Consider the following 19,999-nt stretch of genomic DNA (forward strand, 5'->3'; position numbering starts at 1 on the left):
ACTTTGCACCCGCTGGGTGTTCAGCTCTGGGCCAACTACTCCAATTCCCCGTTCAAAGCCACTTCTAATACTGGTAAAAACCACAGCAACCCACAACAAGGGAGAGATCACACAGCCCTCCTTCTAACTCATTGGGACGAATGAGTTATTTGAAGACAACAAATGGTATCTTCATATTTTCTCTCCAATGTCTGAATAGATTTTGAATAAAGAAAACCTATGACTTTGTTAGAAACTATGTTTGATTTTTAACTATATATTTTGGCAAGCATGAGGGGGTGGTGAAGACTGTGGTTGAAACTTTAAGGAAATAAAAAAATCAATTTGATATTTACATCCACAGTCCATTTTACTTACCCAAAAGGAAAACCTTTAGTGTCAGCCACTTGTCGCTGTCCTGCCACGAGAAACGGATGCCAGGCCCGGCTGTGGGCAACGAACAACGTGGCGGGGGGAGGAGGGGGGGTTATGGCCTTGCCCCGAGAGAGGACTCCACTCTGCCCAGATTTCCTTCTCACAGATACACTGACTGCCACTCTTTGCCATGTTTCCTTGCTTGTATGAATTAATGAGTGTGTTGAGCAAATTCCTGAAATCCAATATTTATCAGGAAAACACCCAAGCCCCAGGGGAAACCACAGGCCCAGCACCAGCCGACAGTGTGGCCACTGCCAACCTCTGGGACTCCCAACCCTGACCCTCCCTCCCATGGGGACAGCAGGTGGGCAGCTGCTTGGGGGGCAACCAGACCCTGCCCTCAGTGCAGAGTGGCAGGCACCTGTGTGGGTGAGGCCTCATCCCAGGCCACAGCTGACACTTACTGACAGAGAATGGCCTTCCACATGCACCCACTGGCAGTCAGGCCCCTGTCCTGTTCTGGTCAGAGGATGGGCTTTCCTTGAGCCCCCAGAGGATCCCCTTACTGGGTACCAAAGTGGTAACTCCAAGGTTCTCTCCCACTTTATGGAGGAAACACAGGTGGCCAATTGGGTCATCCTCACACAGTAAGACCAGCAACCAGTGTGGGCAGTTTCCTGGTTTCCCAAACATCATAAAAACCAGTTCCACGTAATGATTGTTTTTGCGTGCGCACACACACACAAACACATCCACAGAAGATGTGTAATAGTCCATGTGCGTTTTCTGAAAATAAAATAGGCCTGGTACAAGTTACCTTTTAGGTCATTTCATATAAATATAACAATTTTCTAGCCACCTCAGCTGTCCATCAGTGAATAAGACCGGAGGCCTGTAAACTATGGCCTGTGGGCCAAATGTGGCCCACAGCCTGTTTTGTAAATGAAGTTTTATTGGCACATAGCCACCCCCATTTGTGTACGTGTTATCAGCAGTGTCTTTGCTCTTCACAGGGTGGCCGAGTTGAGTGACTGCAGCACAGACTGTGTGGCCTCCAAAGCCAAAAATATTTGCTATTTGGCCCTTGACAGAAACAGTTTGCAGCCCCCTGAAATGAGACCTTCTGGGGAGGCAGTGAGCTCACTCTGTAACCGTGAGCCAGAGGGGAGACCCCTGCTTTGACCGTGGCGGGTAGACCAGCCCAGGGTTACCGAAACTCCCTGTGCTACAGAAGCACTGGGTGCTTCTGAAACCGCGTACCCTCAGGCCCCGCCCGGGCCCTGGATCAGAATCCCCGGATGAGGGGGTGGAGCCGGAGGTCCAGGAAACAGGGCTCAGCTCTCCGGCCCCCGAATGACGATATTTTCCATCACCCTCTGCTCGTTCCCAAGCGTCGTCCCACTCATTGCCCTGTTTAGTTCTCACGGCGCTGTGTGAGAGGGTGATCTGGATTCCCATTTTACAGATGAGCAGGTGAGGCCCCTGCTGGTAAGCGGTAGAGCCAGGGCTCCGACGAAGTGCAGAACCTCTTCCGTCATCCCTGACCACTCTCCGTGACCTCTAAGATCCGCAATCCTATGAAGTCCCCAGTGAAACAGGAAAGTCAGCCCCAAAGACCAAACCCGCTTCTCTAGCCTGTAACCCAGCTGCTGTACATGCCTGGTGTGCCCCGGGAAAGCGGTATGCCCGCCAGGTGTGTGCACCTTGCAGTGAACGGTCCCGAGTGCTGGGCACCGGGCTCGGACCAGCCTAAGACTCTGGCTTTGACTGTGGCTAAGACTATGGCTGAGAACAAGGCAGCACAGCCCCTGCCCCCATGGGATGTGCTGAAGAGTTAGAGGGGAGGGGCGGGGAGCCCGACCCAGATAATGCTCTGAAGATTTACTTGTCACTGACACTTGCTAATCACACTCCCCCTGGTCCCCCGTCCCTGTACATCTGCTCAGCTTCTCACTTCACGCTGCCCCCAGCTCAGATGCCGTCTTCGGAATGGACCCTCCCAGGCCAAACACCTCCCTTGCCGCACTCGGTTCTTCTTCATGTTACTTCTTATCCCAACGTATATATTTAGGACTGTTTTCTATAGTCTCTCCCTTACCCCCAAGAATGTGAACTCCAGGAGAAAACGGCGCGGTGCCACTCGTGGTGGTGCTGGCTCTCCAGTTGGCTTCCTTCCTCCCTGCCCCCTTTCCACTGCCTAAAGCTCGGATGAACGATAGGGTTTTGCCAGGCTGTTATGAATGTGGATGTTGGGGGGTTTGCCCTAAAAGAAGGACTTACAGGGACTAGACATTCTCAGCAATATCTGGAAAGGCGTGGCTTGGTGTTACATGCAGACCTTGCACCTAAGGCCACGCTTGGAGCCCTCGGACGCTGAATCGCACATCTCTTGTGGCGCCATCCAGTCCCCTCCACCCCGTCTCCCTCTTTCTGTGCAGCTCTGGCCAGCTTTGTGCAGGGCCACCAGCAGGGCCACCTGGGTCAGTGGGATCAGGGGCTGGCGGATGCCCAGGGACAGGCCTGAGATGTGCTTCCTAAGGCTCATCCACGGGGCTGGTGACGGAGCACCATCTGCCCAGGGTGCCTGCCCCACAGACCCTCTCCCTGGCCTTGCCACCCACCTTCTCAGTCTCCCTCCTTGGTTCCTCACTCATGCCCGCTCCTGGGTACACATCCCAGGTCAGCTGCTGCATACTCTGCTCTCAGGAAGACCCGGGCTGGACCCATTTCCAAATCGCCTATGGTGTCCCCTTGACACGTCACCTCTTGGTCCCTCAGGGACCTCTCCTGTCCCATCTTTGACCTTGAAATCTGTCCCCCAGGCACTTTGGTGGTGCCCATTCTGCTCTCAGTGGGATGAGTATCAGAATCTCCGCTGGGTCCTCCTAATGTCCAGCTAGCTCAGTGCCCTGCTCAGAACAGAATCCCAGTAACCACTGGTTACATGTGATAGTGCGGTCACAAATGCATCCACACAGAGGAGTAGGGAATGAAGCCTGTGCGTAAGGAGACTGCCAGAGGCCACGAATCAGCCTTCCTCACAGAATGCTGAGTTAATCACCATTCAGAGTACCTGGTATGACTCAGAGGCCCAGGAACTCTTTCCATGGTCCTGCTTGAGGGTCAGCATCCTTCTCCTGGAGGAATCAGGGTGAAGGATTGTCCAACACTCAGGCAGGTCACAGAGAGGCTGAATGCCTCCCTATAGGTTTTTCTCTGATTCCAACCTGCCTTCAAGGGGGTAAGCCTGAGGAAGTATCACCGAGGTGTTATTTTGAAACCCATGCCGAGAGAGTATAAGGCTATCTCTTATTGATTCAGAACCAGTAAAGGGAAGTGCAGGCCTAGCAGATTTTGCCCCAGTGGGCATCCCTACGGGGGCATCCCTGTTAGGGCACCAGCAAAAGGAACAGACTCCGTAACAGCAAGCTGATCTTCCCGCCACTTCTCCGAAGTTTGCCAGCATGGGTATCTCCAGCCTTTGTCCGAACTCCACCTGTGCCTGTGAATGGGTAACTCCCTCACCCTGTTACAGGCGTCTCCCTCTTGGGGCAACAGCTTTCTATTAAGAGGTCTGAATATAATTCAGAAAGTGCACACCTCTTTACAACAGGATTTCATTTCTAAGCTGCATTTGAAGTGATCCCACGCCCGTTAGGAAGCCCACACCTGCCAAATCTCCTCAGGTGTGTTCCCTTTTTTTCTTTTTTTCTAACACGCAGCTTTAATAGCCTTTTTTTTTTTTTTTTTGCGGTACGCGGGCCTCTCACTGTCGTGGCCTCTCCCATTGCGGAGCACAGGCTCCGGACGCGCAGGCTCAGCGGCCATGGCTCACGGGCCCAGCCGCTCCGCGGCATGTGGGATCTTCCTGGACCGGGGCACAAACCCGTGTCCCCTGCATCGGCAGGCGGACTCTCAACCACTGCGCCACCAGGGAAGCCCTAATACCCTTTTTATTTTTATTTCTTCTTTTCCATTCTAGTTTACAAGATATATTGAATATAGTTCCCTGTGCTATACCCCGTTGTTTATCCAGGTGTGTTCCATCTTGATCACCTGGTGGACTCCCCCTCCCCCTCCCCTCCTCAGCACCTGTCTGAGAGGCCTCCACAGGCCAAGGGTGACAAACAAACTGTAGCATCCTCGCTGACAGGAGATGAAGCCTGCTGGACCAGTCTGGCCAGTGTCTATGTCCAGCACACACTGTCCACTGTGCCAACTTCCTGCGCCTGGGCACCAAGTGTGGGGCAAGGCTACCTCAAGGTGCAAATTCGCTCTCTCCCCTTTCTCATGTCCCCAGGTTCTCAGTCTTGGGGCTCTTCACCCTTGGCTGCATTGCCTGGCCTGTGTTCCTGGCCAGCCCATCATCCGAGGGGATGGACCTCGGATTCCATCCCTCCTCCCTGGAGCTGATCACAAAGGGCGCCTCCTCGGGTTTCCTGCATGCTTTCTCCTCCCCATCTTCGGTTTCCTTGCTCCTGCCTTCTGCCTTTGCTAAGGTTTCTCTGTGCTTCTCATCCTACAGTTAACATTCAAATTGGTTGACAGCCCTATTTTTTTTCACTAGACAGATATTTATTTCTCCCTGTTACCTATTCTTCCCTTAGGTTAGTGTAACACAGGACACTAAGGGAAAATAACCCTCTCCAAAAATGGGCTGGAGAAAGAAGAGGGACTGGTTTTCAACTGGATCGTTCAAAGAGTTTGTCGTTCAGCATCACACACAAACTCATTGATCAGAATTTTGAGTACACTAACAATGACCAAGAAAGGGAAAGAAAAAAAACAAGAAAACTATTCATTTTATCTTAGGTAGCTGAATTCATAGAAACATTTCCTATTACAATGTGGAATAAGAAGCAACTCCCACAATTTAAGTAATTTCTATCCCAATCTGAATTTAGACACAAATTATAATACTATGCGATATTAGCCTAAGTTAACGTGGCAATGAGTTCTAAAGTGCTTACTGACCGTAACACCGGATTCGTTGTTTCATAAACAAGAAAACAGCCTTGTTTTGGAGAAATGAAATGAACCAGGAATATAGGGCCAGACCATCCAGTGCCCTTTTCAAAAACAAGAAAACAGAAAGTCTGAGGGTTTGGTTTGGGGAAGGGGGAGGTTTACAGGAAGCATCCACCCTGCCAGCCAATGGCAAAGGCTAAAATAGTTTTCAAAGGTACAACCTGAGTCCTCTGAAGAAAGGAGTGGCAGCCCTTTTGGCGTCTTAGCTAGAAAATGAATAATTCAGAGTCAAGTGCAGGTCCCACTGGGTGGAGCCTCCGGTTGCCCGGTGTCCAGACTTCCCTGCTGCCAGCCCACCTTGTCCCTGCTGAAGAGGATGCCCTTACCTCCCCCCGCCAACTCTCCCAGAATTTCAGTGAAACTAGGCTGCCTCGTGCTCAGGCGTTCACTCCATGGACACTTTCTGATGAACAGGCACAGTTCTAAGCAGGAGGAACACAAGATTAAGTGAAATACGGTCCCTGAATTGTGCACCCTTGGTGGGAAGGTAGAACGGTGCAGACACTGTGGAAAACAATATGGCGCATCCTTAAATAATTAAACGTGGGATTATCATGGGACCCAGCAATTCCACTCCTGGGTGTATACCCAAAAGAACAGAAAGCAAGGTCTCCAAGAGATATTTGTACGCCTATGTTCATCGCAGCCTTATTCACAACAGCCAAGTGGAAGCAACTCAAGTGTCCATTAATGGATGAACAGATGAACAAAATGTGGTCTATCTATATGATGGAATACAACTCAGCCACACAAAAAAATGTTCTGATGCGTGCTACAACATGGATGAATCTTGATGACATTATGCTAAGTGAAATAAGCCAAATACAAAAGGACAACTCTATGACTCCACTTAGATGCAGTACCTGGAGTAGTCCAATTCATAGAGATGGAAAGTAGAGTAATGGTTGTCAGGGGCTGGGTGAGAGGGCAATGAGGAGCTATTGAATGGTTGTGGAGTTTCAGTTGTGCAAGACGAAAGAGTTCTGGAGGTGGATGGTGGTGATGGTTGCACAACAATGTTAGTGTACTTAATGTCACTGAAGTGTACACATAAAATGGTTAAGATGGTAACTTTTATGTTGTGTATATTTCACCACAGTTAAAAATAATTTAAGAAAGAAACCAAGCATGGTGCCTGCTCTCAAGGCTCCTGAAGTCTGGTGGCCCTGGGACAATGGCCTCCAAACCTGGTCTGGGCACTTGCACAGACATGCTGGTGTCCACAGGGGTGGGAAAAGATTACAGCTTTTATTTATACATACTTTTATCTCATCTTTTTTCAATATCTGTATAGAATATGTTAATCCAATAGCTCGTGGTCATACTTTAGAGGCAAAAATTGGTCCTATATTAGGAGTGCCCTAAAAATTCTTCACTGGTGGGGATGAATGATGCAAAGTCTTCTGGAGCCCCCATCCTGGAGGAAACTTCACAGAACTGGAATTGTTTCCTCCTCGGTGTGGGGTAGAGGTGGCAGTGGGTTGGGAAGCATCATAAATCAAGTTGCGTTGGCGATGACAAGTGGCAGTGGGGATGTGGCCCTTGTCCACCAGGCCACCAAACGTGTATTAGGAAGGGCAATTGAGGGTCCAGAAACAATGACCCTGTTCCCCTCCCCTTTCTCCAGTGGGGTCAAGGAGAGTTCAGGTGTTACTCTCTTTGGGGACCTTTTTCTGCTGCTCTGGGGACTGCTTGTCACCGTTCAAAACTGTGAATGGCTGAGCCTTGCAAAACCATTGCTGCGTCACCTCCACCTCTGATATTGGGGTCAAGCTCACCCACTTGCCCCAAAATGAGAGGGTTGGGGGGCTCTCCCTAGCAGAATAAGAGCCTGCCATGAGATGTCCCACTGTGGTTGGTCTTCTGACAGCCCCACTCTCAAGGAACTTGTGACAGACTGTTCCAGGACTGGGTGGATGGCACTGTCCAGGGTTGACTTCTTCCCGCTAGTCCTCAGAAGTGTCCTACGGCAGCCCCGCCACTGACCACCGTCTGTCTTTGGTAAATTCCAGTTCTACTCTGGAGGGAGGAGAATTTGCTGAGGTTTCCAAGGAAGATGCTCATCCCTGGTCTGGGCAGGCCGGGAGACACTGGCTCCTTGTGCATTGGAGGAGGAGGGGGCTGTGAAGTCTGGAACTTCTACAGCCATCTCTCCCCTGAGGACAAAGCCTGACAGCAGGGAGGCCAGAGTGGATGCACAGAAAGCAATCAGGCCCCCGATGACATGGAGTAGCCAAATCAAAGCATCCCTGAAGTCCACCCTGCTCTAGACTGACCAGATGCACATGCAAATTAATCCCAAAGACTGTTTAAACTCGGTTTGAGTCCATGACCCAATGCATCCTAATTATACAATGGCTCTCTGATTTGGTCCTATTTCATTTTATTTAATCATTTTTTTAATGAAGTATAGTTAATTCACAATGTTGTGTTAGTTTCAGGTGAAGAGCAAAGTGATTCAGCTATACATATACATACATTCTTTTTCAGATTCCTTTCCATTATAGGTTATTACAAGATATTGAGTAGAGTTCCCTGTGCTCTATGGTAGGTCCTTGTTGTTTACCTGTTTTATATATAGTAGTGTGCATCTGTTCATCCCAAATTCCTAATTTATCTCTCCCCCACATACATTCACTGTGTTAAATTAGAAAACTGGTAACCATAATTTTGTTTTTTATGTCTGTGGGCCTATTACTGTTTTGTAAATAAGTTTGTTTGTATCTTTTTTTAGTTTACACATATAAGCAATATCATATGATATTTATCTTTCTCTGTCTGACTTACTTAGTATGATAATCTCTAGGTCCATCCATGTTGCTGTAAATTGGCATTATTTCATTCTTTTTTATGGCTGAGTAATATTCCATTGTGTGTGTGTATGTATGTATGTGTGTGTGAATGTGCATATATATACATATATCACATCATCTTTATCCATTCATCTGTTGATGTGGTCCTACCTCATTTTTATTGCTGACTTTGATAGACCAAGAGATTCTCCTTGGACTTCACTCAACCTGGAGCTATTTCTGGTGGGACACAGATGATCGCTTCTGTGCTCCATTCACTCTCAGGAGCCAATGAGTTCCACCCTTCATCCTGAGGTCTCTGTTCATCCTTTTGACTTCAACACCACTTCTCTCCACACATGGACCCAAGCCCACCAAAAGACAAATCACAGGAGGGAGAGACTATACCCTGTGTATTGACTTGGAGCAAAGGGGAGGGCCAAGCACCATGATTTCAAGCATCTCTGTTACTCTCACTCAATTCCCCATAGTTGCCTCATTTTCTTCATATCTTACCTGTCTATTAGGGGAAAGAGGGACGTGTTTATGTTTTCTTATATCTCAGCTAATTGTGTTCACAGGGTGCTTCCTGCACTGTGATTTTTAATCTGATTAATAGGCTTAAGTCCCATTTTTATTTTATCTTGTATTGTCCTGCTTCTGTTCTATCAATCATGTCACAATGTAGAAAGTAATCAAAGTAACATAACATTAGCTTATTCTTCCCCGATTCATGTATCCCAGTCGCATTTATCTTGCTGTTGATCTTTCACCTTATTTCTTTCGAGGATTACGTGAACATGCACGTGTGTTAAGTTAGAGAAATATACAACCTTGTAAGAGGGAGCTATCATTTGCATAAAATACTGCCACCTGACAGCCTTGTAAGCCACTGTAGACATGACAGGGCTTAAATGTGAAGTTCAAAGCTACTTCGCCATACACAGCAGATGTCCTCCAGGAAAACCCAGTGTATGTCAAGAATACTGTAATTGGGTCATTCTTGAAATACACAAAAGGATCCAGATTTTTTTTTTTTTTTAGTGAACTGGTGGTGAGTCATTTTCTACAGTTAACCATGCTTATTAAACTATTAATTATTTGCCAACGTTGCTCCAAGTTTAAGTCGTTGCAATGGTTTCTTAAGCAGGTTGTACTGACTGAGAGCTTCTCTCTCCATCAGAGAGCTCCTTAAATCACATGACCCCATTGACTGCAGATGATTGGCTAAAAGGTGGAAGCTCGATTCAAGCTTAGCCAATCAAATTTCCTCAGAGAAGCTTTGTCATCGGGAGCAAAGAGAATGAGCCAACTAGCTGAGGACTGCCGTTTAAGGCTGACCATGCCAGGACCATGTGCAAGGGGATGACCAGAGAAGCTGGGCTGCAGAGAGCAGAAAAAAGCAGACTGGCAGTAAAGATGAAAGGGGAGAGAGAGCTTGCCAGGGCACCCTGGTCTGGCTGGCTGGTCCTCACTGTATTTAGGATCCGAGGAATACACTTTTATTCTGACCACAAATCCCACATTACTTGCGCCTACACGAGCAGACGTTTGTACCTTGCAGTCGAGCAGTCACACCGACTAGGATTCATTTAGCTCTGCAGGATGAGCACAGGGAGGCTCTCATCCACACCCCGTTCTCAACACCAGAGGCTTCTCCCAGGCCATCACCTTCCCTTGCCCTGTCTTCCTTTCTTCTTCCTTTCTAATTCACCAGCTGCTCACTCATGAATGGCTTCTGGAAAGGGCTTCAGGGAAACACTGTCAAGGATCTTCGAAGACGCCCAAGTCCTCATGATGGGAATTTCCAAGTTTTTACACACTCATGTCTTGGTTATAACTAACGGAATTTTCAAGTTGAAAGGAACTTTATATTAAAAGACCAAGTGGCCCAAATTTTGCCCAAATTTGCAAAATAATCCTGATTTCAAAGATTCTGTTCAATGTTCAATCAAGCGATCATTTTGGTTTCAGAAGATGTTCTTCCTTCTTCTGCTGGGGATCAGAGGGTAAGAATGGACCCAGTAGCTAATCTCAAGGAGCTCTTGAAAAGGTCAAACATATACAGTGGAAGTCTTGTGGAAGGTCAAATATATACAGTGTGTTAGGATTCTGGGGGTTGCCAATGACAGAAACCCACCTGCACCAGGCTAGACAAAGAGAGGAACCCACTGGCTCAAGGAATCCATGGATGGATCAAAGAATCACAGTGCCAGAAAGGCAAGGACTTACTGGGAATCAGGAACAACTGGATTCTCCATCTGGACTCTCCCTCTGCCTAAACCATGGAGGCTTAGTTTACTTAGTAATGGGTGGGAGGAGATTGCCTCCCATACAGGGTTAGAATAAATATTAAATTTTAAATACCCCAGAGAAGTGCCTAGGATGATGCTCCTAGTAGGAGCTCGATAAATTTCCCTATTTCCCCTTACAGGTGTCTCACAGTAATGAAGCCCAAGAACATACAATTTGTTACCTGACATGCTTTGTGTGGGGTGTAGTGGAAAATGGACAATGGGAGGAAAGGGAGGAAAAGAAGAGATAAAGGAACTTTTGAGTCACTGGAGAGAATCTTCCAGGCATTTCTGAGTCCAACAGAGATATTCTCTCCTCACAAAAACCAGAGAGGCGTATTCAACCTCTCTGCCTGCCAGGATAGTTGCAGAAATTGTCTCGAAGAAAGCCTTATCACAAAATAAACCACACCTCCTAAATAATGCACAGATAAGTAAAATATTACAATGGAACACCTAGAGCTAGAAAAATAGAAATATATTTACAGCATTTATGGAACTGAGTCAGAAAATCGCTGTAGATTCAAGAATGAATTTGGACTCAGAGGGACTGAAAACACCCTGAAATTAGGATATACGTATTGATTTAAAAATAAGTAAGGGGCAGTGAAGATGGCGTCAGGCAGTGGGACAAAAAACTTGGACTTTTGCTGAAAGTGGGACAAAGATGAATATGAGAAGCTCGCCAAGAAGAGGCTCACGGAAGAGAGAGAAAAGAAGGATGGAAAACCAGTGCACAGTCAAGCGAGAGCTTCTCCAGCATAGGGACTACAAGGTGGACCTGGAATCCAAACTCGAGAAGACAACTGTCATTACCAAGACCACCCCACAGTCTGAGATGGGAGGATACTACTGCAATGTCTGTGATGGTGTGGTGAAAGACTCCATCAACTTCCTGCATCACATTAATGGAAAGAAACATCAGTGAAACCTGGGCATGTCTATGCGTGTGGAACATTCCACTTTGGATCAGGTGAAGAAATGTTTTGAAGTCAACAAGAAGAAAATGGAAAAGAAGAAGAAGGATTATGATTTTGAGGAAAGGATGTAGGAACTCAGAGAAGAGGAGGAAAAGGCCAAAGCCGACGAGAAAGAGAAACAGAAGGAGAAGAAAAGGAGGGCGGAGGAGGACTTGACATTTGAGGAGGAGGATGAGATGGCAGCTGTGATGGGCTTCTCTGGCTTTGGTTCCACCAAGAAGAGTTACTGAGGCTTTCTATGCTTGGCTTTTTGCCAGGCCTAACTTCGTGTATGTGGGTGTCATTTTTAGGGGAGGTACTGGGGAAAGTCCTTAAGAGTGGCAATGGAGAGGGCTAGAGGGTGGGTGCTTGTGGTTTCCCTCTGCCTTGTGAGAGAGCACAGGATGCAAAGGAACGTGCTGTGGCATGTTCCTTCAGCCTCAGTATTTCGCTGGAGACACAGGACCTCTGATCATCTGAGTTCCCAATGAAGAAAAACCTCTGCTTCTGAGGCTGCTTTCCCGACACTCCCCCTGCATCTTTTCCTTTTCATCTGTCCATCTCATCTGAGCATCATACATTTATCCTGTGTTCTGCCTTTGTTTTAATTTTTACTCTTGCTTAGCCTACAACAGAAGGGTTCTCTGGGTCCCCAGTTTCCAGCTGATAGCATATCCTTGACTGGCCCCGCCTTTCCCCATTCTCCCCCAACCCCGCCCCGTGGTTCTCTGGCCACCTGTGCACACGTGTGTACTTCTGCCTGGGTCATTGATATGTGCGAGTGTGTGTGCATGAAACTGTCACATAGAGGGAGCCTGAACTAGAGCCTCAAGAGCATTGCTGCCTTGGGGCCTGGTGTTCTCAGTTTCCTCAGAGCATGTAACAGGAAGTTAAATGGGAGGAGTGTTTGGTGTAGTTTTTGTCTGGTGAGTTTTTTAACCTTTGTTCTTCATATGTAAATTGTTCAGCTTTTCCTATTTGTTTCATTTTATTGAGAATTACTCTGTTTTTCTCTTCCTTGTAAGCAGGCTCTTGGAAGAACCTGTTTGATGCAAAAATGAAGAAGGAGAAAACCTCATATGGGAGCTCTTGGGTCTCAGAGGCTGTTCGACGTGTATAATAAATGGCATTGACTGGGCCTATTTCAAAAAAAAATAAGTGAGGACTTCCCTGGTGGCTCAGTGGTTAAGAATCCACCTGCCAATGCAGGGGACACGGGCTCGAGCCCTGGTCTGGGAGGATCCCACGTGCCACAGAGCAACTAAGCCCATGCGCCACAACTACTGAGCCCACGCGTCACAACTACTAAAGCCCGTGCTCCTGGAGCCCTTGCTCCACAACAAGAGAAGCCACCACAATGAGAAGCCCGTGCATCACAACGAAAAGTAGCCCCCGCTCGCCGCAACTAAAGAAAGCCCGGGCATAGCAAGAAAGACCCAATGAAGCCAAAAATAAACAAATAAATTTATTAAAAAATAAAATTAAATAAAAATAAGTGAGCATTCTTAGAGCAATTGCCATGGGCTGATACTGGTTAGTAGATTAGACGTAGACAAACTCAAGGAGACTAAAAGACCCAGGACAAAACTGCTCTCACCATCCCTAGCTGAGGTTTCACCAGTACCCTGATGAGGAGAGGTCTAAAGGAAATAATCAGAAGTGAGGAAAAAGATATTTTTTAAATGGCAAATGTGCTGATTATAATATAAAAAAGAAACAACTGAAAGTTCCAGGTAAGAAAGCACATTATTCCAATACCAATTATATAACATAAAATCGTACACACACAGAAAGCGACACAAAGGGAATGTGATCAAATATTACCAGTGGTCTGCTTGTGTGGTGCTACTATATAGGCAATTTGTTCTTGCTGCATTTCTTTTCAGCAATGAATCTGCAGTACTCTTCATTAAACACAATTTTAGGGAAATGTTTAAAAATGATTTCTGTTACTGCTGAAGAGTGGCACCTGGGAGATCAAGCAGATATTTGATGAGAAGTACCTGGAGCATAAATTAGGTGCAGAACTGACACTTACTGGGTATTGGTATTCCAGGTGCCGAGCAGAGGGCTTCGTGGAGAGAAGGTGCTTATCTAATCCTCACAACCCCCACCCCCCACAAGGGGTGGGTGTGAAGGATGAGGTGAAGCATGAAAAGTGTGACTCCCTGGGGCAAAGACACAACGTGGAGGTGGGCTGGGGTCTGACTCCGAGCCCACCCTCTAGACCTCTAGGGGAGCAAGTCACCCCATCAAAGCTCATTCCGCTCAGTAAGACGCTCCATTAAAACTAACACAAAAGTTGCTCATTTAGTTCTCATAAGGGTCCTGGGCAGGTGCAGAAACCAAGTCTCAAAGAAGTCAAGCAAGCAGACCACAGGTGCACAGCTGGAAAGAGGCCGAGCACAGATGCGGTCCTTCTCCCCGATTCCCATCCCACGGCTGAGATTCCAACTCTGCTCGGCCCACCTCGGTCCAGGGGTTTTCCCAGGAAATGCAGTAGCACATTCAGCAGGGGATTATCAGGTACTTCCCAGGGGCTAATCACCAGGGCCCCAAAGACAACACCCCCGCCTGAAGGAACACAGATCCCCTGGGATGTGGGCATGCCCACAATCACAGCATGCGACAGGACTGTTACGGTCATAGGTATGAGATTAAAAATCTTCCATGGAAGACCCAGGAGGGTGCCCTAGTGGCCCAGGAAATAAGGAAAGAAGCCAGTTCGTGTCTGTGGCAGGTCTGCATATGGTCATCGATTCTCCTGTTGAATTTGAGGCCTGTGGCCCGTGAATCAGACTGGGCACTCCTGAGAGATTCAGCTTAACACAGAATCCAGAGGTGCCTCCTACCTTGATTCACCTCCCATCCTCCCCTGAAATGGGGTTAGCACCCTGTTGATTTGAACGTCTTTCATCAGCAAATGCACTACAGGCTACATATCATGTATGGTGCTAAGTGGAGACACCAGCTCAGGAACCAAACTTCCTGGGGACATTCAAACTCCTGGTCCGGAGCCTGTATCCCAGAAGGGCCAACTGCAGCCATCACTCCATCTACTGGGTCAGATTTAGTGACAGCCCACAGTGAGCCGACTCAGACAGTAGAGAGAAAAGAACAGTGAGAAAGGGAGCTGAACCCCTGATTCCAAATTCTGTCACTAGTTGGATTCTCTCCCCTCCCTGTATCTTTCACCCTCTTTTCCACAATCAATGCTCTTGCACACCAGACTCGCCGAGTTTTGTAACTGTAATTGGCTTTGGTGCTGGCTGCCTTCTAGGTTGAACACAAGAAAAAACAAAGCATAAAGGAGTTAAGAACTCTCTTGACATCACACAGCCAGCTCGAGGTGTCCTTCCCATTTATTCTAAATGGAAGCTGTTTGGGGATAATCTTAAATAGGAGCTAAAGACTCTACCCTGAAGATTATTTCCAGGAGCAGAAGCAGAAACTGGTGAAAACTGGTTAAACCAGCAGCTTTAGGAAGCCTGGTCTCTGGGGGACCCAGAGGTCAAAGTGGTACCCTCCTCCCCGCTTCTCTCCCCTCTGTACCCTTTGTGGGGTGGGTCCCTTCCCCCTGAACATCTTGAATGGAGTTTTCTGTCCACACGGAGTAAAACCAGATAAGGAAACTCAGATGTCTGGCTTGATGGGCTGAGAGTAGAGTGTGTGATCTGCAAAGCCAGACCCACCAACAAGAGGTCAGGGTCCTGCAGCTCTAGTCCCAACACTGCCATTTGTTCTGTGGACTGAACAATTGGAACTTCAGTGTCTTTTTTAGTAAAACAGAGGCAATGTTTGCCTTGCTCACCTTAGATAGTAGCTCATTAAAAATAATTATTAAAAAATAATGGGACAAAAAAAATAATAATGAGACTTCCCTGGTGGCACAGTGGTTAAGAATCCATCTGCCAACGCAGGGGACACAGGTTCGATCCCTGGTCTGGGAGGATCCCACATGCTGTGGAACAACTAAGCCCATGTGCCACAACTACTGAAGCCTGCATGCCTAGAGCCCATGCTCTGCAACAAAGAAGCCACCGCAATGAGAAACCCGCGCACCATGACGAAGAGTAGCCCCCACTCACTGCAACTAGAGAAAGCCCACGTGCAGCCAAAAATAAAATTAATTAATTAATTAATAAAAAAATAATAATGATTCTGACACTTGTTACAATGGTAGGGAAGATTTATTCAAGACTATTGCAATAGGAGAGAGACCAAGCTCAAGGGCAAGTTGAGGATTTATAGCCAAGGAACAGAGTGAGAGGCTCAACGGACGGAAAATTCCTAATAGAAGACATCAAGAGTCAGGGGGATTCTTGGGACTTCCTTGGTGGTCCAGTGGTTAAGATTCCATGCTTCCACTGTAGGTGGCATGGGTTTGATCCCTGGTCGGGGAACTAAGATCCTGCATGCCGCGTGGCACCCCCCCAAAAAAAAGCAAACAAAAAAGAGTCAGAGGGATTCTTGCTAAAGGCAAGCGGAGGTGATCAGATATCAAAAATGGGAGGTGAGGGGCTTCCCTGGTGGTGCAGTGGTTGAGAGTCCACCTGCCGATGCAGGGGACACGGGTTCGTGCCCCGGTCCGGGAGGATCTCACATGACGTGGAGTGGCTGGGCCCGTGAGCCATGGACGCTGAGCCTGCGCGTCCGGAGCCTGTGCTCCGCAACGGGAGAGGCCACAACAGTGAGAAGCCCGCGTACCGAAAAAAAAAAAAAAAAAGGGAGATGAGAAGTTTGATCAGATATCAAAAGTAAGGGGTTATTGCTGTGATGGGCTGGGCAGACCACAGATAGGACAAGGGCCAAAGTCAAGACCTAGAGGAAAAGATGTCTCAGAGGAGGATAAAGTTAGGTCCAGGACAAAGTGTCTGTCAAGCCACAGAATCAAAAAAGATACTCTGTAACCTGCATGTTTGAAAACTGTAACAAACGATTTACATAACTTTTTTTTTGTTTCTATCCCTCATAGACATTGGCCATGAAAATTATTTAGAAATAATTTGTGTTTACTAGCTGGTAAAAAAAAAACACACACACACACACAGTTGGCATTTCAAGTCTAATCCAACCAAATACACAATCTTCAGGCTCTGGAAACTCTGAGAAACAAAGAGTTCAGGAGCCAATGATGTTATGACCATCTGGCTAATCTTTTTTCACTACCATCATAGCTAATGGCCAAGCAGTCCATGGACCTCTGGGGGCTGGACCTATCAGGCATCTGAGTGATGGGCCCAGCCAGCTGCCTGTAAGACTCTTGGGCTGGTTCCCACTGCACAGTTGGGATGTGGCACAGAGGGCTGTGCTAATCAATCCTGTACTTCCAGCCTGGGGTAAAACAAAAGTATCAACAGAAACAACTCAGAGCGGAACTTTCTCATCATATATCAAGTCTTTCTAATGATTTTCAAGACTGCTATTTAATATCTGCCAGGATTTTAGGAGGGGGCTTAAATTTGCTTCACAGATTTGAAAACATTGCCAGGAAAAGGATCACCTGGCCAGATGGGTGGCTTCTCCTGCCATGCTGCATTTACATGCACTTTTATGCCTCTAGAGAGTTCTAATGTGTGCCCAGAAGTATATCAGCAGATGAACTTAGAAGACCCAGAACCGAGGATTCAGGGAAGCAAATTAAATCTGACGAAGGGAAGACCATTGGGCTCAACAGTCCAATACAACACGGTATAGACCATGCAGATGTGAACGCCTGAGACCCGGACCATTTTCCTCTGCCCAATAAGCCACATGTTTTCTTTACTTCGGGGCTTCTACCCTCTACCTTCTCAAAGTGAACACCTATAGATACAGAACTGCCTGTTGGGGTGTCATTGGGGAATTCAAAATTGTCATTGACTTTGGATGCACCAACACCCGTCACCAGCTACCCTTACAAAAACAAGAAGGAGGAAGTAAGGTCTTATTTCAAACGAAGTCTTCCACGATTCCCAAACTCAGTGCAAATTCTCTGTCTCTCAACCCTCTGATATTCTGTGAGTTTTCTTCCAAGCACATTTTACTGTTTTGTCCTGCGGTTATTTCTGTCTCACCCACCATATTCCACCACTTCCTCTGAGGACCTATTGAGACGTCTTGAGTCAATCAAGGCAAAGCTTCTACTCACCCTGGACGCGGCCTCACAATCCTCAGTCACTCTCCCAGGCAGACACTGCTGGGGGGCTAGAACTGGCATCAGAAGTAAGTCAATTTGTTGCCATTTTGAGTCTAGACAGGGAGGGTGGGACAGCCTCTTATTGCCCCTAGTTTCTCCCTCTGGAGCTGGATTGAATAGTTTCAGTGCTTAATTTGCTTTAGGTTCTCAAATCATTCACATAAAACAAGTCAGACCCTCTCACCAAAAGCAAACGGAGCTCGGCAAGGCCCTACTTTGTGAGTCCTAACATTTCTAAGAAGAGAGAATGTGGACGGATCTTAAGGGGCCCACACACCCCTCACTTCTTTCTCACTTCCTCCCTGCATGACATGAGGAACTGCTCTTGTAAGGGGGCATGGATGCCCCACCAGCCACTCCAATCAACTGGTCAATGTGGTCAGCTTTGGGGAGGCTCCTGCCAGAATCCTACCCTTTGCAGACATCTGATCCTACAGAGTTATGGTCCCTGGGAAACTTCAGATGTGGGTGGGAATAGGGGCGGGGAGCTCTTACTTATTCTAGAGGGTAAAACCAGAGACTTTCAAAGCAAAGTCTCAGCAGTACCTGATGTTCTTCCCACCTACACCTGTAAGGATTCCTTCATCTGGGGAAGCCCTGGACTATATAGTGGATGGGAATTCCCCACTGGGAAAAGTCTTCTTCCTTCTGGATGTGAAACATCTGAAAGAGAAAATGTGCTTCTCCCATGATGGGCATCAGTGCAATACTATTCACAATCCACTGACAGATGCAGGCTGTCTATACCGAATAAACCGGCAGAGGCCAGAGGCCATTGGTCCAATAGAATCAGAGTCACCTAGAAAGGAAAAGACTGGGACAAAAGAGGGATATGCTTTTTGGAATAGTTTTGGGCACTGAAGATTTGATTCTATTAACCTGCTAAGTCTAATGAAAGGAAAAACTCTTCAAAAAGAAGCAACACATATTTATAAGAAGGGGGGAAAATATATCCCTCTGGAACCCGGCACTAAACACATGTGAAAATGCAATAAGTAGACATAAAAGACACTGCACCACACTCAGCCAGCCATACTACAAAACCAAGAATGACACACAGACGGCAGGTGGGCTCCTCCAGGCCCCCATGCCTGGATCTCCCGTGTCCTCTAAGTTCTGGAAGCCTGCGGATTGAAGTCTGCTCACAGATTGTTGAGGCCACCTGGCTGTCCCTCACGGCCAGAGGTGACCTGGTTGGAGTGCATCGCCAGGCAAAGCACCAGGAGCTACCTCGGAGACCACAGATGAAGTCAAACGAGCAGGGGTGCAGAGTTTGAGCCAGGTGGGCTTGGAAACTGGGGGCTGGGGGCCTCTCCCAGGGCAGAGGCAGCAGGGCCGGGCAGGGAGGAGGCCGGGGAAGCAAAAGAGCTTACTGCACGGCTGCTGAACCCGCTGGGCTGGCATTTGGTTAAGACCCCTGTGACTTCTACCTCCTAAGACCAGTGGCTCATGACTGGGGACCATTTTGCCCTCCCTGCCCCCGCCCTGGGGAACATTTGGCAGTATCTAGAGACATCTGTGCTTATCGCAGATGGGGAGGACGTGCTATGGCATCTGGTGGGCAGAGGCCAGGGATACAGCCAATCACCCTACAGTGCACAGGCCATCCCCCATGAATGAGGTTATCCTGCCCCAAACCTCAACAGTGCTGAGGCCGAGAAAGCCTCCATCAGACCAGCATGGAAGACACTCGAAGTTTCAAATGCAAAGTGGTGCCACCCGTGGGAGGCCCCCATCTTCCGAGAATTTCTACTTCAGATCTCAGCCCCACTCCCAAAGCTCTGGAAACAACCTGATATTCTCACTCACACCATGCACGAAGTGACCTGAAAGTCAGAGGTCCTGAGGCTGGAAGGCTGCCTCCAGTTTTACCCACTCTTGGTTTTCTAAGAAGCGTTCCTTTGTAGGGGGGAAGATGCCCTGAAGAAAAGCAATTTAGGAGAAATGAATTGTTCCCTTCTCTGGCAGTGAAACCGGGAAGCTGCCATTTGACTAAACAGGGGTCATTACCCTTTGAAGGATGTCTTCCCTTTTGTCTGATTCAAACTAGCCATTTTTCATGTAAAACATAAGCTAACCAGGAAATTACATTTCTACTCTTTTATAATACAGATTAGAGAGATGAAGAAAAATCTGCCATAAACAATAGAAAAAGCCATTATTCAGATGAAGAGCAGCCTGCAGGAGGCCAGTTTGCTGGAGAAGCAAGCCCTGAAATTGGCATATGGCTCCAGGGGTCATATTCTCAACCTCAGCTGCGCATTAGAATCACCTGAGAAGCTTTGGAACTCCCAGTGATCAGGCCAACAGAAGCTTGGCGATGGTTCTCAAACCTGTGCCTCAGAATCACCTAGAGGGCTCATTAAAATTCAGTTTGCTTATATGTCCATG

General features: G+C 47.5%; 1 pseudogene across 1 annotated transcript; it reads left to right on the forward strand.

Moving 5' to 3' along the window:
• Positions 1 to 11,083: 11,083 nt before the first annotated feature.
• Positions 11,084 to 11,681, forward strand: LOC307059613 (zinc finger matrin-type protein 2-like; annotated as a pseudogene). Its single transcript has one exon. The product of its transcript is annotated as a zinc finger matrin-type protein 2-like (transcript).
• Positions 11,682 to 19,999: the final 8,318 nt, after the last annotated feature.

The sequence above is a fragment of the Hyperoodon ampullatus genome (genome assembly GCF_949752795.1).
Source record: "Hyperoodon ampullatus genome assembly, chromosome: 1".
NCBI lineage: Eukaryota > Metazoa > Chordata > Mammalia > Artiodactyla > Ziphiidae > Hyperoodon > Hyperoodon ampullatus.